The following is a 16971-nucleotide window of genomic DNA, read 5'->3' as shown; positions in this document are numbered from 1 at the left end:
TTTAAATTTATTTATGTATGCGCAATACAGACCATTCAATTCAAATTAGAATAATGGCAAATTCAAATTACTTTTGCAAGCATTCTTATACCTTAAGACCACACCTAAAACCACAGATTAGCACGTAGATAAAAGCATCATATAATACTTTAGACCAATAATATCACTCCACATTTCAGGAACTATCAATATCTCCCCCTCACCCCCCAGATATAGGCATTAATCCAAGTTAATCTTGCCACATTTTAACAGGTGCTTACTGTACCACAACTTCCCTATTCCCTTAATATGGAGGGTACATTTCATTTAGATACGTTACTGCTTTGCAATACTTTTTACACATGTTTCCCCACAAACATTAAGCAATATTGTCTCAAAAGAATAACATATTAATTTGTTAATATATATTTATGCACTATAACTCATTAACTCTTAAGCATCCTATCATTTATAATCAGCCTTAATTCAACTTCTATTTTGTGTGAATTGATTATCCATATCAGTATGATAGGCTGCTCAATCCATAAATCTAACGTGGGAACATTGATTGGTTTAAGGAACTATAGAGAGATACTGTTACCTGTAATTGGGTAAACCCTAGGACAAAGTTTTCTTGGCGAAACGTACGTCAGGTAGGACATCACAGACCCAGAAGTGGGAGTTGAGAGCGGCTAAGTGCCACGCATCTCCCATGAGAAAATTAAATTTGCCCAGATATATGATTTGGGAGATAGTATAATCACTAGAATATCTGAAAAAAAGAGCAATATCAGTGGGGGCAGAAGGATGCAGAATACTTATACGCTGCTCATTCAATGATAGTACCGCTTTTCCGTTGCAATTATCAGCTCTAGTAGCGGTGCAATAGGCACAAGTTATGTGACTCCTAAACCATGAATGTTAGGTATGCAGCTTCATTATAAGCAGAATTTATCCATATAAGGGGTATCTATTTTGAATGTAGGAACAATACTATTCCATGTAGTAATTTTAACCAACGGGGAAGATAATAAATGTAATGATGGATAATAATCATGCTATCTATTTATGAAGACATACTACCCCCATTGAGAGAAATATAAGTAATGCAAATTTCATGGTAGATATTGTCTCTGCTTAACTGTGGTTTACTAAGAGTGTGTGTAGAGTAACCATATAAGTGTAACATTGTCTTTAATAATAATTGCTGATCATAAAGAGATTATACATAGTGAATATTTTAAGACTAATTACTTTTGAGACAAAAGGTTAGTTTTCCTCAATAGTGGGTACAATTGATACTGCTTTCCCGTGATAAGTATGGATCTTTTGATGTAATATGACTATCTTACAACAGAGACAAACATTGCTAATATTTTAAAAGGCAATAAAAACATGGGAGGGTGTCTGGAAGAATATAATTAAATTGTAAAAGGCACTATAAAGTCCCATAATGTAAGAGATTTTAAATTTTGGTCTATATGATTGTTAAGATAATAAGGGACATAAACAATGGATATATGTACAGATGAGAAAATAAAGTATATGCATGATAAGACAAAATAAATAAAAATACAAGTTCAAATGATATATCAATTTTATTAATACAAGCATACATTATAGTTTGTACATATCGATATCAGTACAACGGTGGAAATGTACGCAGTACGTGATAACAGTTGAATACACATAGACCCGCAACTTTCCAGACATTATTTGCAGGCCCAACCTAAGGGTCTGATAAAGAATATTTTAATAGCACTTGATTTCTATCTTTATCACTTTTCTATTTTTTTATCTTAATATGTCACCATTCTTAGACCTGGCAAATGTGGAAATGTGAATATTTTAGTTTCAGTTATAATAAATAGTGATTTTAATACTGAAAAAATATATTTATTGTACTGGAGTGCCTTCCTTTTAAACTCTAGCTGTAATGAAAATATGTTCTTAACAAGATGGAAGAGAACTTCCTCTAAGTAAACACGAGACAGCAATGAGTTGCTGTATATGCTACAAAAATTGCATATGCACCCCTTGCATCGTAACATGGTTTATCCAGGTGCAATGTTGCACTTTGTATGCTGCTAAATCGAAATGAAGCTCTAAGGGGCGTATTAAATTGTCGTCGGAAACGCCGAAAATCCCGCGGTCCGATTACCGTTATTACGGTAATTGTGCACGGAAAAACAGTTAATACGGTAATTTACTCGCTGGATTTCAGCTCGCATCTCCCTGAGCCGCGAGCTGAAATCCAGCTAATTTTACCGTATTAACTGTACTAGTTTTAACGCCGCGGGACTTCTAAAGAACTGAATATGCCCTTAAGTGTATGGCACATCTAAGACAGTGATCAGTAGGTAAAAAAAATCAGTAGGTAAAATACACAGGCGTGTTTTCTGTTCAAGAACCGGTTATCTCCTCCATTGTTAAGTCTCAATGTGGTAATCGAACATAAAAAACACTTGCAAATAATGCAGTCTGTAAACATTTTTTTAAAATACTCCAAGATAATATTCAAGAATTGCAATTCCCACATTGTAGGGGTACCAACTGCTACTGTAAAATGACTTCAGACAGGAACTGTGACAAGAGCGTTTGCTGGTTGTTGAATCAGTAGGATCTCTTGGCTGTGGCAATAACACAGCTACACTAAGATTGCCAACACTTGGGTTTAAATGTTTCCGTTCACCTAAGCCCACAGTTCTATTGCCCTCCTGCCCACACCTTTGTGTGCATCAGACATAGCTTCCCTTAGCCCCTTTAGAAATAAATGCTAAATCAAAATGAAAAATACATATAAAAAACATTTATTAAATGTAATATTAAAAAAAAAAAAAAAAATACATCTGTTTGAAATATATAAGTACTGCCAGTTATAAAAAGCATATGAAATCTTATCTGACTGACAGTGGAGTGTTTCCTCCTTGTCTAATGTCGGCACCCGGTCATCAAAACAGCTATAATCTGTAGTTGGTCATCAGGAGCCAGAAGAACATACCCTGCATCTAAGGATCGCTAAACGCCAGGGCAAGTATCTACCATTAGCTGGGAGTTCAAGGGAACCAGTTAGACTCAGGATAAAACCCCAGTCTTCCCTCTCGCCGGAAATTGTACACTGTATTTTTTAAAATATTAATAAGTGATGTGCTTGTTATGCATAGCTGCCGTTTGTTAGCCTGTGTATTACAGGTATATCTGCCCTGAAAAAGCTGGAGCTAACCTTTTTCTTAGAGCTCTCACATATACTTTAATATGGAGTTGGTCCCCCTTTTGCAGCGATAACAGCTTCCACTCTTCTTGGAAGGCTTTCCACAAGATGTTGGAGTGTTTTTTTGTGGGAATTTGTACCCGTTTATTCTGTAGAGCATTTATGAGGTAAGGCATGTTGAACGAGAAGGCCTGGCTCGCAATCTCCGTTCCAGGTCATCCCAAAGGTGTTTGATGGGGTTGAGGTCAGGGCTCTGTGCAGGCCAGTCAAGTTCTTCCACATCGAACTCAGCAAAGCATGTCTTTGTAGTCCTTGCTTTGTGCACTGGGGCACAGTCATGTTGGAATAGAAAAGGGCCTTCCCCAAACTGTTGCCACAAAGTTGGAAGCATAGCATTGTCCAAAATGACTTGGTTGAAGCATTAAGATTGCCCTTCACTGGAGATAAGGGGCCTAGCCCAAACCCTGAAAAACAGCCCCATACCATTATCCTTCCTTCACCAAACTTCACAGTTGGCATAATGCAGTCAGGCAGGTAACGTTCCCCCGGCATCCACCAAACCCAGACTCACCCAACTGACTGCCAATCAGAGAAGTGCGATTCATCACTCCACAGAACATGTTTCCACTGCTCCACAGTTCAGTGCCCGTGTGCTTTACACCACTCCATCCGACGCTTAGCATTGGTCTTAGTGATGTGAAGCTTGCATGCAGCTGCTTGGCCATGGAAACTCATTCCATTAAGCTCCTGCCGCAGTTTTTGTGCTTACATTAATGCCAGTGGAAGTTCGGAACTCTTCAGCTATGGAATCAGCAGAGTGTTGATGACTTTTACACACCATGCGCCTTAACGTTTTTTTGTGGGAATTTGTACCCGTTTATTCTGTAGAGCATTTATGAGGTAAGGCATGTTGGATGAGAAGGCCTGGCTCGCAATCTCCGTTCCAGGTCATCCCAAAGGTGTTTGATGGGGTTGAGGTCAGGGCTTTTACATTGTCTTCCACTTAGTGGTTGAGTTGCTATTGTTCTTAAAAGCTTCCACTTTCTAATATTATTACTTACAGTTGACCGTAGAATATCCAGCAAGGATGAAACTTCACAAACCGTCTTATTGTAAAGGTGGCATCCTATCACAGTACCACACTTGAAGTCACTGAGCTCTTCAGAACGACTCATTTTGTATAGCAAATGTTTGCAAATGGAGACTGATGCTTGATTTTATACACCTCTGGCAAAGGGTCTGTTTGAAACACATAGATCCAGAGGGAAGGACGAAAAATGAGACCTAAGTAGCACTCCAGGTATAAATGGGTAATTTATTTTATTTCATTTTGTTTTTTTTAATTTCTTAGTAGTATGCATTATTGTGTGTATATGTCATAGCTCAAATAAATGCACTAAGAAAAGTCTATAAAGTAAAATTAAATAAAAGTGTGAAGTCTATGATTCGGTAGTGGATTATTAATAGAGGCAGAATCTATGCACCTTGCTATTTAGACAGGAAGGCTGAAGAGTAGTGCTCTCTGAACGTTTATTACAAAAGAAAGCCAGCAAAAATTAGCACCTATGAATATCAAAAAGCAATAATCTTTTGAGATCACGATTTTTGAATACTCTTTTCAACCCACGTATATACTATGTAAGGACACTACTAGCTATAGCTTTTTTTTATATAAAAGGGCATATATATGGAAATATGAGTACTCATCGCTGCCACCCAGAGTCTATGCATATATAATGGAACTATGAATTTCAATGACAAATGAAATATTGTTACCATATACATAACAGGATACCTGAAAAAAACTTTTATTAGTATTCTATCTGTTAGATAGGGACCTAGTCATAACAGCATCTTGTTATTCATTGCTGCCACCTAGAGTCCACAAATATATGACAGAATTCCTAAGTGTAATGGCCAGTGAAACACTGTTACTATCTATACCAGTGATGGGCAAACTAAGGCCCGCGGGCCAGATCCGGTCCACTTAGAGGTTCTATCCGGCCTGCCAATATTTTAAAAAATTTCATTAAAATATGCATAAAATTATTAGGGCCGACCCTGTGTGTTAGAACCTTCATTTTTATGCCTTCCCAGGTATTTCCTCCATTACACTTCATCCTCCTTCCTAAAAGGACACTTCATATGTCAATCACTCAAGCACCTGCCCGCCACCTAATGGCTGAAAGTCATGCGAGAAGAGATGGGCTGGGCCATATACTAAGGCGGATTTCGATTAGCTGCTGTGTTGTCAGTTAGTGGCTCACCAGAAAGACGGATCTGCAACAACCTGCTGAAATAAGTGCTGTATCTGTACGATCGCTACACTTATAGAGGTAACACTGCTATATAACACCCTCCTGTCCCATTCAAAACATTTGTATTATATATTTCGATATTTGAGTTTTTTAATAAATTATATTGGCCCGCCTAAAGTTTTTCTTTTTTATTTGGCCCGCTCCTAAAAAAAAGTTTGCCCATCACTGATCTATACAATAGGATACCAAATTAGTATTCCATCTGTTATATAGGGACCATCTAAGAGCAGCATTTTATATGTTTTCTGATCTTGACATAGGTTATTTATCCTATTTACATATTTATAAGGGATTAACTATCAGTAGGCCCTTTATTGAAGTGCCATATATATGAGATCAGCTACACCACAGGGTCTAATATTTTTAACTCTATCTTTTCAACACTACATTTTTTAATATTTCGCTTTTTTATTTTGGTTGTTTATCGGTAAAAGCCAATTTTAATGCATACCAATAAAATTCAATGTATTAAATTAATTACCCATTTATACCTGGAGTGCTACTTAGGTCTCTTTTTTGTCCTTCCCTCTGGATCTATATGTTTATGCATGTTGACCTAAGCAGGCGCGGGCTAGGAGGTACCAGCCCGGAGGGCACACAGGCGGCCGCATCACGTGACACGCGATGCGGCCGCATCATTTGAAACACTTCAATTCAATAATTAACAGGTGTGGCCAAATACTTTTGCCCATCTAGTGTATATATAATATAAATATACATAAAGATATACATAAGGGTAATGTGAATAGGAAAGTTAAGAAAGCTATATATAATTCCAAAACTGTTTGAAGAGAAACATGTGACTATCATTTAAAAAAAAATAATAACATGCTGCATTAAATTCATTGAAAATTTCCAAATTGAATCTCCTACCTCTCTGTGGATGTAATTTCTATAGTCTTTCCAAAGAAGAAAAGATGCAGAACAAAAAATGAGGATCCTAAAAAAAAAGGTACTAAACTACTTGTTAAAATACCACAGTGCCCATTACACCATAGCCAACACCAGGAACTGGGTAGCACGTATGGCCGGTGGCCAATTACTTTAGTGGAAATTAATCAGCAATTGCATACTTTTCTCTTTAAATATTCCCTGGGATTGGCAGACTTCCATGTCCCATAACCAGAGCCGGATTAACAATAGGGCTAAAGGGCTACAGCCCAGGGGCCTCGGGCAGCTGGGGGGCCCTGCCAGCATTCATCGGGTTGACTGTCACCTGTTCAAGGAGAATGGCAGGCAGCTAACAGCAAATGTTATGCTGTTACCTGCCTGCTGTCACTGTAGGACTTACGCGGCACGCAGTAATCTCCTTACTGAGGAGATCTCGTGAGAGTGAGACTTAAGTGCTACGGCGAGTCGAACAAAGGAAGGAGTAAGCTCACAGAGGTGGGCCTCATGGTTGGGAGCTCATGTTTGGGGCTCACAGAACCCTTAGCCCGGGTGCCTCCCTTCATTTAATCCGGCCCTGCCCATAACAAATAATTGAATTAGTATACACTTTAATCATAGATTTATTCTCTCAGTAAAGATGGTAAAGATCCTACATAATGCATATCATACAGACCTATAGAATTACTGACAGTCAACAATAGGATCCTGCCAAAAAATTCAGCTGCCAAACCAAACCAAATAATTACCTCTATTATACACCCCAACCAGTTGGGCTTCGTTCTTGGGAAGCCAATACTAGGAGGGTGTACAACATACTTGCCCAACTCTACCGAAGTTCTCGTAAGACTCACAAATTCTGGGTAGGTCTCAGAACTACCTGGAGAGGAGACCATTCTCCAGCATATTTCTAGAGGAGGTCTTGACCAGGCAAATCACAGAAAAACTAGTCATTTTGGCCACCCCTCGATGAAATGACGTGCGTCATTTCACTACTGGGGCAGGGCCAAACTGATGCGGTTTGCAACACCCCGCCCAATCCTCACTTGCAATTCACCTCCACATTCCTAAAAGAATAGGGAAATATGGTGTATAAGAATATGCAGTGCCGTAATGAAAACTCTGGTGAAAAACTATTGGTTTCATTAGATGCCACTGAAGTATTTGACTGAGCAGCCAGAACTCACAGCTACTATGGAAGCCCTTGTATTTGGAGAAGGCTTCATCCAATGTTTATATTGATTTGTGCTCCACTCTGCAAGTCCTTAGATTAGTCGCCTGTAGGTTACAGAATCCAATGTAAAATATTTACCACACTCACTGTCTACTTTACGTTTACAGGAAGTTTATCAGGCTGCACGCTGTCTGTGGAATTCCCTCCCTTGTACAACAAAATTTCTCCTGTCCTCCAAAGCTTCAAGCGACCCGTGAAAATTCACCTCTTCAAGCAAGCTCATTCAAATTCCAAAATATCCATAAGCTTTGTACCCTATTACTACCCCTCTACGCAGTTAACGTATTTATTTTCTTTCCATGCTCAAACAACCTACTGTCCACCCAACAAACATTAATGTGTGACTGGATCAAATAGTCCCAACAAGCACTTTTTCGTATTGCAATCTGGCTGGAACAATATGCAATTTTTGGCTCCTCCTGTACTAAGTTCCTATTTTCCCCTAGATTGTACACTTGTGAGTAGGACCCATTTACTTTTCTGTCAATTTGGAAATACCCAGGCTTGTTTTATTACTGTATTTGCTCCCAATCATATGTATGTATGTATATATATATATATATATATATATATATATATATATATATATATATATATATATAATTAAAAATAATAATGTTAAATGAACTTCAAATCAGAGAGTATTACGTTTTGATGCTCCATCTGGTGTCCATGATTATTATAGCAGTTGTACATGTGCCAGCATGTCCAGTTTAGGCATGACATGGTTTACTGGGACCTGTAGCACACCAGCCAAAAAATACTGATTTAATCATTCAATCAGATGCAATTCTGCAATCATTTAAATTAAAGTAGCACTCCCAGGTAGGTAGGGAGACTCCCAGGGCCCCCCCCCCCTCACAATTACCATCACAAATCTAAGAAGCACATTTCAGTGAGATGCAAATAGTAATAAACCTTACAAATAAATAAAATATCAGTATACTAACTAAATTCCTAAATATCTTAGAAAGTACTTTAAAGATAATGGGCAGTTTGAAGACCAGCAAATAACGGGGTGAAAAAAGTGTTATCCAAATGAAGAAGAGCCATGTTGTCATGATGTGAAGAAAAAAATGTCTTTGCAGCACACCAAGTGATGGTAAAGAAAAAAAACAGTGAATAGAAAAAAAAATTGGGAGGGGCACGAAGGATGGGGCGAATTTATTAAATATGCAAACAATCAGGGCCTGGCGCAGATTTTGATTATTTGAGTTCTTGTGTGGCGATTTCTACAATGAGGGCAGCTACAACACAGTTGAGGGAGAGTGTATTGTCACAAGTAGTCTTTAATTCTATTATTGAGGTGTTCTGGGGGGGGGGGGGTCTCCAGTCTGAAGATCGTGTAGACAAGAGTGAAGGGTGTGAAGCCTATCCATTATTTTTTGGGCATCTTTGATAACTATTCTATTTTGAGTTTCTTTATATTTAAGTCATTGAGCCAGAATTGAGTCTTCCTTGTCTCTGCATTTGTAGTATAGCTGGTGAAATCATTGCGGAGTTTGGCTGCTCTGGTTGAGAACATTTGATTGAGTTGACCACGGAGTGCGAGTAAATTAAGATTTTCGTTGAGGATAGCAGTGATGGTTTGCTGTGAGCAAAGCTATCACATGTTCATGTCCAGCTATGCACAGCTTCAGTTTTTTCATTTCACTAGAGACCAAACTTATGAGTACCTCTGATGGTGGCTTTGTGGGCTTCCCAGATTATAGTGTGGGGGAGGAGACTTCTGTAGAAGAGGTGTGTTCACTGAACTCCATGATTGCTCAGGTAATCTGACCTCTATTAAAATGATCTCTATATATCTTCTTGTAAAGAAGGTATTCTTGTAATCTCCAATGGAATAGCGTGGGGCCAGGAACCCGGAAGTCGACATCCAGAGACCCCATCGAGTGATCTGACAAAGGGACTGGAAGAGTATCTGCTGCGCAAAGTAGCTGCGTAGAGGAACGGTCTACAAGTATCATGTCTATTCACAAGTAAACTTGGTGAGGAGCTGGGTAATGAGTGAAAGCTTTAGCTGAGGAGTAGAGGACAAACCATGAATCATAAATTTTATGAATCTTTAATAATGTGATGTGCATGCGCGATTCTCTAGGTGGGTTTGCATTGGGCACAGAAGGAGGAGAACAATCCAAACGAAATGACCCTGTGAGAATTACGCATCTGCCTTGGTTGTCTGAGAAAAATGATCTACAGTGAACTGGACTGAATAATGTAGAATAGCTGTTCCTTGGGTTTTTTTATCTGAAGTCCCATAGAAGGGTAGTGTCTGCTAGTGAGATTAATAGGTCCTTAAGGCATTTAAAGTATTTGATCACCATGGTTCATTTTGTGGTTGGTTCAGCCCATTAATATTTAGTGAGATTGTCTCAAGAGCCATAGAAAGGAGTAGATGGAGGAAGTGTTTGCCTAAGACCCTTTGTTTCAGTGAGTTGAGTCCAAACCTAAGGGTACCGAGGTGAAGCACAGGGAAACGATGGTGTCAGTAGGGGTAGGGAGGGAGCAAAAGTCTAACTGGCAGGAGCCAGATTTGTATCAAACTTAACGTCATATCCTGTGTGCCGGGATCAGTGGTTTCACTACCCAAGTGAGCACAAGTGTGGGGGTAGAGAAAATGGAGTGGTGGCGCCTGGGTGGGCCAGACACGTCAAATAGGGGACTAGAGAAGCAGTTAGTACAAGAAGTGGGTACATGTGGCCAGGCCAAGCTAAACAACAAAACTAAAACATAAGAGCTGTCCTCTATACAAAATAAAGAACTATAGAGACAATGTATAATCATAAACTGTAAGAGGAATTAGAATGAATAACAACCAAGTAAAATAAACAAAAAAACCTGAACGTTCAGTACATCAAACAGCTGTAAAAACAGTGCAGTTCTTGAGTCATAACAATATTAAGTGTATCCAACGTTAACAGGAATATCTGTCATTAAGTGCGCTTACACTTAGTGGTACAATTGGGGTAGGAAGAGATGAGTAATCCCTGAGCAAGGTGAGAGGAGAGAAATGTGTCCACTGTGGATGAGTAGATAAGCTGATGAAGAGATCCTATTGAGCAAGTCGCAGGCTGATCCCTTTGCGATATCACGCTTTGTACCATTCTGGTGAAGGAGGCTTCCTGGCAGATGGAGCTACTAGAGATGATGAATCTTTTCATTCTGAAGCACTTTGTTTATGTCTACTAGGCCGTCCGTTCCTGCAAAGTATAAGGTGCAATGACTTGGTATATTTTCAAGTTATGGCACAAGTTGGGGACTTGCGGAGTGTTGCAGACTGAGGGAAATAGCTGTTCTTTCACCCTGAAATAATGAAACCTTTCTACAACATCTCTCTGTAGTTTGGTCAGGAGAGGGTTTAGATATCAGAGCCCAGTGAGCTCTATCTAAATGAAATTATTCTACCAGCATGTCTGGAAGACACTGCTGGAATAAGCCTTCTAGATATTTCAGAAGGGCGTCTGCATCGACTGATTGTGGGATGTTTCTAAAACAGTTATTATTCCTGCTCATATGATTTTCAACATCTTCCAGGTGTTCTTTCATAGTCTCAAGCTCCAGATGAACTTCTGAGAGTTCCCAGTCTACCGATTTCTGTTAGCTACAGAAGTTATCTACCGTTTGCTTGAGGGTGTCTGTGCGATTGCTCAGATATAATAGTTATGCTTTGAGATCTTGTGCAACAGCACACATTTCTGATTGTATTTTAGTTTGGATCAGTATCATGAGCTCAGAAGTGGAAAAAATTACCCAGGTGATTCCTCAGTGTCAGAATCTGGAGCAGGGAGGAGCGAGCAGAAGTAGATGCACAAGCTGTCTTTTCTCTCCTTCCGAACATAGCAGGATTGTGAGTGACAGATTTTTTTGTTTTTATGTGACATGGCAGGCAATTCAAGTTGTGATGAAACAAGTTTGATTACATCTTAACCAGCCTGTCCCTCGTTTCTCACAAAATGTGGAATAAAGCATGTACTTTTTATATCCCTTGCTTTTGTTAGCCAGCTCAACAGATTACAACTGCAGTGTCTAGTTACATGTGGATAAGGGGACATTGTAGCTCATTGCAAATATGTATATTGTTGATACGGCAGAGAAGCTGTTATTCATTGTGCTTAAAATGATGCCAGGTGGGTTATGGGCAAGGATTAGATTGTCGAATACATGTGAGTGGGAAGGGAAATTAGTATCCACTGTTCTCAACATAACTAGTCCAGAATTTTTGTCTAGAACCCAACAGGGGACCTTCTGTGGAAGCACAATTCATCTCCCCACCCCCTACAACCCTCTAGTCCAGCACTCACCAATGTTTAACAAGGAGAGACCCAGGAGTTTGCCCAGGGAGGGGAAAACACTATGGAAATTTGACCCTAGATATAAGGAGCCACTCCATGGGGGGAGGTGTTGTTCATTCTGTGATTTGATTCCTGGAAGGTGCAAGATCTGGTGTGGAGTTGTCGTTCTCTACCACAGACTACATATGCAGCTGAGAGAGATCCATGAGCTTTGGATTCTGCAATTCAGGACAGCCAGGTGACTATAACTCCTTAAGCTAGTGGTGTAAAGGACAGATAATGTGGTGAACCTGTCTGGCATTTATTTACTGTGTGTATATAATATTCTAGTGATTGTTGTTATTACAATAAATGTATTGTTTTACTTTCTAACTGTATTTGCCTGAGTGACTATATGAATTCTAGAAGGTACTGGGTAGGCTTCCCTGGCATAGTAGGGCACCCCTGGGTGGCCTTCCAGTTTGAAGTCTGTAGCATTGGGCCAGATAAATCCGGTATCTTCACACAAGTATTAACAGATACAGAGAGTGGGTTACGAAAGCAACAATTCTGTCTCTTAACTAGAAAATAGAGCGAGGTCTGCATGTGGTTCCGGGCCCAAGGATAGATTAGTGAAGAACCAGCATAATATGGTGGGCTAATCCCACTTTTTGTACTGTGAAGAGCATCATGCAAATAGCAGAGTGCTGTTTGATTTGAATGCCACTAGAGGGCAGCAGTGGTATAAGAATCGTAGTTCTCTGCAGAACCTGAATTGAGCGGATAACAGGCTACTTATGAGACTGTATGAGAAAACCAGACCTTTCCTAGTTTTTGTGTGAAGGACTCCCCTTTGTTTCTAGAGTGCACCTCTCAGAACCTTGTTGCTGTAGCTTGGGCTTGAGCTTAGAAGTCTCTCGTCTATGGGGTTTTGATGGGGGCGACAGTATAGCACTGAACTATTATAGACCCCTGTATGGAAGAGCAGAGCTGTAGGGGTTCTTGGACTCTGTGATGCAGGGCAGACATAGCCCTTGGGGAGTCACTGGTGTGCAAGTGTAGTACTAGAGCATGCAAGGCTTAGAGGTGAATGTGGAGAACAGCAGGGTAGAATTCTCTTTAGAGGAATTCACACAGACAGGCCTTGTATAGGTCCAAATAGTAAACTCAAGATGTGACTGTCATCTTAGGTAGCTAGGCCATGTCTATCTACTTAAAATGGCAGTTACTTAATTTTGGCCACCCATTCCTGGTCCTATATCCACCTACTGCTGACCTAAGGATTTGTGCGCTCTTATGCTTTGCATCAATGTGCAGTTTCTCTTCAAAACAGAAACAGTTCTTGTTTTTTAGAGCACATTTTGGTACTGCATACACATTTGTATTCACTACAAGTGAATGCAAAGGGGTAAGTGGAGTGTCCACCATTGACCCCCTCCCCCGAACACAAGTGCAAACGCTGGTTACCATCACATATCAAATGGAGTCACACAGGTCAAATTAAATCGCAGTTGACATTGTCTTGATACCAGGGGGGTAATCAGCCTTAAACGAAAATGTATAAATTGGTCTTTGGCCCATATCATTTCCGTAAAATTATGTAGAAAATATACATACTTCTTATACTCAAGAGAATTAGGCAGTTACATGTGCTAAATTTGACACAATTACCTAAATAAAATTTTGTGGATAATCATGTGTTTTTTTTTCTTATATCTGTTAATTGTTCCCTATAAAAAGCTCATAAAAGAAGCAATATGTAAAACAATTGTGACTGTCAATGGAGCGCTTCACTCGGTGTGCAGTCAAATACGTATCAATGAAGAACCACCAGAACTTCAATCATAATCAATATGATACATACATATAGCGCTGCCTTCACGCACACTTGCTGTATATGAATGGATGAACATGTGTAAAAAATGTCCTCCAGACGAGTCTCTACCATCTAAAATAACACATATAAAAAACAATAATAGTGCAGTACATCAACAAGATAGTATGAAATGCCAAAACATAGAGGTTTTCCTCTTTCCTCTTAATTCCCGTATACATGTAAATTACTGTGCACCCGTGTTGTCACTTATTATGGAAAACCCTTTTGGGTCTGCGCTTACAAGAACAGATATATATTCGCCCTTAGTAAGATTGGAGAACAGACCCAATTCTTCCTTCTATCTTGATGTCTCGTGCTCATAAAAAGATAATAAAGAAAAAACCACTCTGGCGCATTATCTTGTTTAATAATTAAAATTGCTAAAATCACATGGTACCAGATATCAGCAGTATAATGGCAAGGTAAGTATATACATCAGCATCTCACCACGATCCCTCCATGCCCGATGTTAAAAGTCCATACAGCAATCTGTCCGTGTCCAATGTAAACAACTTAATACCAACGCGTTTCGACTTACATAAGATATGAGATAGACTTGAGCTGGGACTTGCTTATTGCACGCGAGTTCCCTGGTGTGGGAGAGATCACAGAGAATTGGCATTTCATACTATCTTGTTGATGTACTGCACTATTATTGTTTTTTATATGTGTTATTTTAGATGGTAGAGACTCGTCTGGAGGACATTTTTTACACATGTTCATCCATTCATATACAACAAGTGTGCGTGAAGGCAGCGCTATATGTATGTATCATTATATTGAAAAGAAGCAATATGTCAGGCGCCGTCCCCGCACTGTGCATAGGTGCAGGGGACGGACGTCTGTCTCTCTGAACTAGCAACGGGACTTACTTCCCGGTCCGCTGGGCACGCAGACATAGACTCGCGTCTCGTTGCTAGGCAATGGGACGCTTCTCCACTCAGTTTTGACCTCCACTATCCTCCTCCACCGATCAAGGGCTAGGTTAGGGGTTATAAGGCACATTCTCCCATATGTCTGGGCCAGAGTATTAGTTTCATCTACTCCTGCGTGCTTTATCCTGCTCCCTTGCTCCTATTTATGTCCATTGGTTCCTAACTCCTGGCTTGTTCCTGACCACTCTCTCTGTCCTGCGATTTGGTGCCGCTTGTTATCTGGTTATGGACCTCTGGCTTGCTCCTGACCTTCTTTCTGGATCATCCTCGTGTACTGCTCTATCAATTGGCACCCGACCCGGACCTTACGACCATTCATGCTCACTCCCACTGCACTGTTAACTAGCTAGGAGAACCGCGACCTGTGCACCTCACACAGCCAAGCCCATACATTCTTGCGGGGGTCCCTGGTGAATATGGGGGTGAGTTAGACTCCGCAACTCCCTGTCTAGTAGTGTCATTATCGTGACACAATACTTATTCCAATATGCAACTAAATGAAAGTCATACTTGCTCCCAAATAAAAGAGACCGATGCATCTCCAAAACAAAGGCTGGTCGTATTACGAATGGGCGAAAAGCCTTTGATCATTAAATAAATATAAGCAAGACATTGAGTTTCGTGTACAGAAAACTTTATCAAAATATGCTATAGTAAAATGCTCCTAATTTAAAGTAATTGCATCTATCGCAATTAACACCAAACTCCTAGGCCCGATGTGAGTAAGCATGCAAAGCACTAGTATGCTACAGCCCTTAGAATCGTGTCACACAAGAATTTATACATAGTTTTCATTTAAAATCACTGCAAATAATCACTTCAAATAAGTTACCATAGATACCTGTAATATGTTATTGAAAGATGTCACACCAGTGACTTTTTTTTATTCTGTGCCGACAACTGACATTGTGGCCTACAAGATAAAGCTTTGCTGGAAAAGCAACTGTGTTGAAACAAATGGAACTGCACCAGCTGATTTTTTGTTCTACATGTAAAGCCTTCAAATCGCTTGAAAAAGTTGAATACATATCGCAGAAATTTTCAGCAGCAATCGGAGGCAGTGGAGAAATAGCTTAACAATAAATTCTGTAAATAGTGATTTTCAACTGAGGAAAAAACGTGACACTTCCCTAAGGGGGAATTCAATTCAGCGTGAGGTTCAATATGAGCTTCAAGAACACTTCTGAGTATTATGTTACCTGCAACATCACTGAATCTGTTTGCACCTCTGTGAGGTGCAAGGCAAAATCAGCAACATTATGGTTACTGAACACAATGCCTCATCAAGCAAGGCTGACGGAAAATCATGAAGAATCAGCCTCTAAGTGTGGTTTTCAAACTAGTGTTTTCCAGCTTTAGAAGTGTTCATTCCTAATTTTTATGCAACGTCCCCTTCTTCGCGATTAGGGAACAGTATTATGGTGTATAGTGTTTACTGGCGTATGCCTCTTATTCAGTTCTCCAGAAACGGTGCCTAAACTCCAGTATACTTCAGCAGTTCTGTGGGGATGTGGTTGGGGACCACAAGGGGGACTTGGGAGATCCCTTGTACCAACAACAAAATTCTGGGGATACGCAAACTAGCTGTAGAAACCATTAAGGTGCATCTATTTAATGGTAAATATGCTAAACAGCAGTAATCACAAGTACATATATAATTATTTACAATCAATGACTAGTAGGGTGCAACATAAGAGTGATAAACAAATAGCTTCTGTATATTAGTCACATAATCTGTCACACATTGTTAAACCTATCCTAGCCCAAGCAGTGCTGCACACACATTTTATCTATCTATATTAAAATTAAGTAACCCAGATTAAAGCTCAAAAGTGCACTAATGTAAACTAATATATATTTTTATATTGGTGAACTTTTAATTTGGATTATAACGTGGGTTAATTAATTTTTACTGGTTTATAATTTGAACATGGAAGTCCCAATCCCGCCATCTTTAGCATGCTGAGGTAAATGTCAGTGTTAGCAGAGTGATAAACAATAAATAACATCTCTTATCATTGACAAGTAGTTGACGGAAAGTACCCCTTTCACACACTATAAAGTTATACATCCGTCAGTGTACCCTCTACTTTATATACTGTACACTGCCCGGAGCTCTTCCTCACAATACTCTATATGAAGAGAACCTTCCAGAACCTCAGCGCTCTACCCGTCCTCCATCGAGCAACAGCTGACATCACGCCCAATCAGAAATGAGACCTGCAGCACAAAAACACTGAAACGTTCTCATACACAACC

The 16971-nt window shown here is 39.7% G+C and overlaps 1 long non-coding RNA gene across 1 annotated transcript in view; it reads right to left on the bottom strand.

Moving 5' to 3' along the window:
* Positions 1-16925, bottom strand: part of LOC142151538 (uncharacterized) — a 38120-nt gene extending 21195 nt beyond the window's left edge. The window contains exons 1-2 of the long non-coding RNA XR_012691203.1: positions 16839-16925; positions 6382-6448 (exon numbers count right to left, since the gene is read on the bottom strand). This is a non-coding gene — a long non-coding RNA (uncharacterized LOC142151538). The remainder of the gene's footprint in view (positions 1-6381; positions 6449-16838) is intronic.
* Between the last annotated feature and the right edge of the window lie 46 nt (positions 16926-16971).

This window comes from Mixophyes fleayi, chromosome 4, assembly GCF_038048845.1.
Source record: "Mixophyes fleayi isolate aMixFle1 chromosome 4, aMixFle1.hap1, whole genome shotgun sequence".
Lineage (NCBI taxonomy): Eukaryota > Metazoa > Chordata > Amphibia > Anura > Limnodynastidae > Mixophyes > Mixophyes fleayi.
This window is presented reverse-complemented; position numbering and strand designations above follow the sequence as displayed.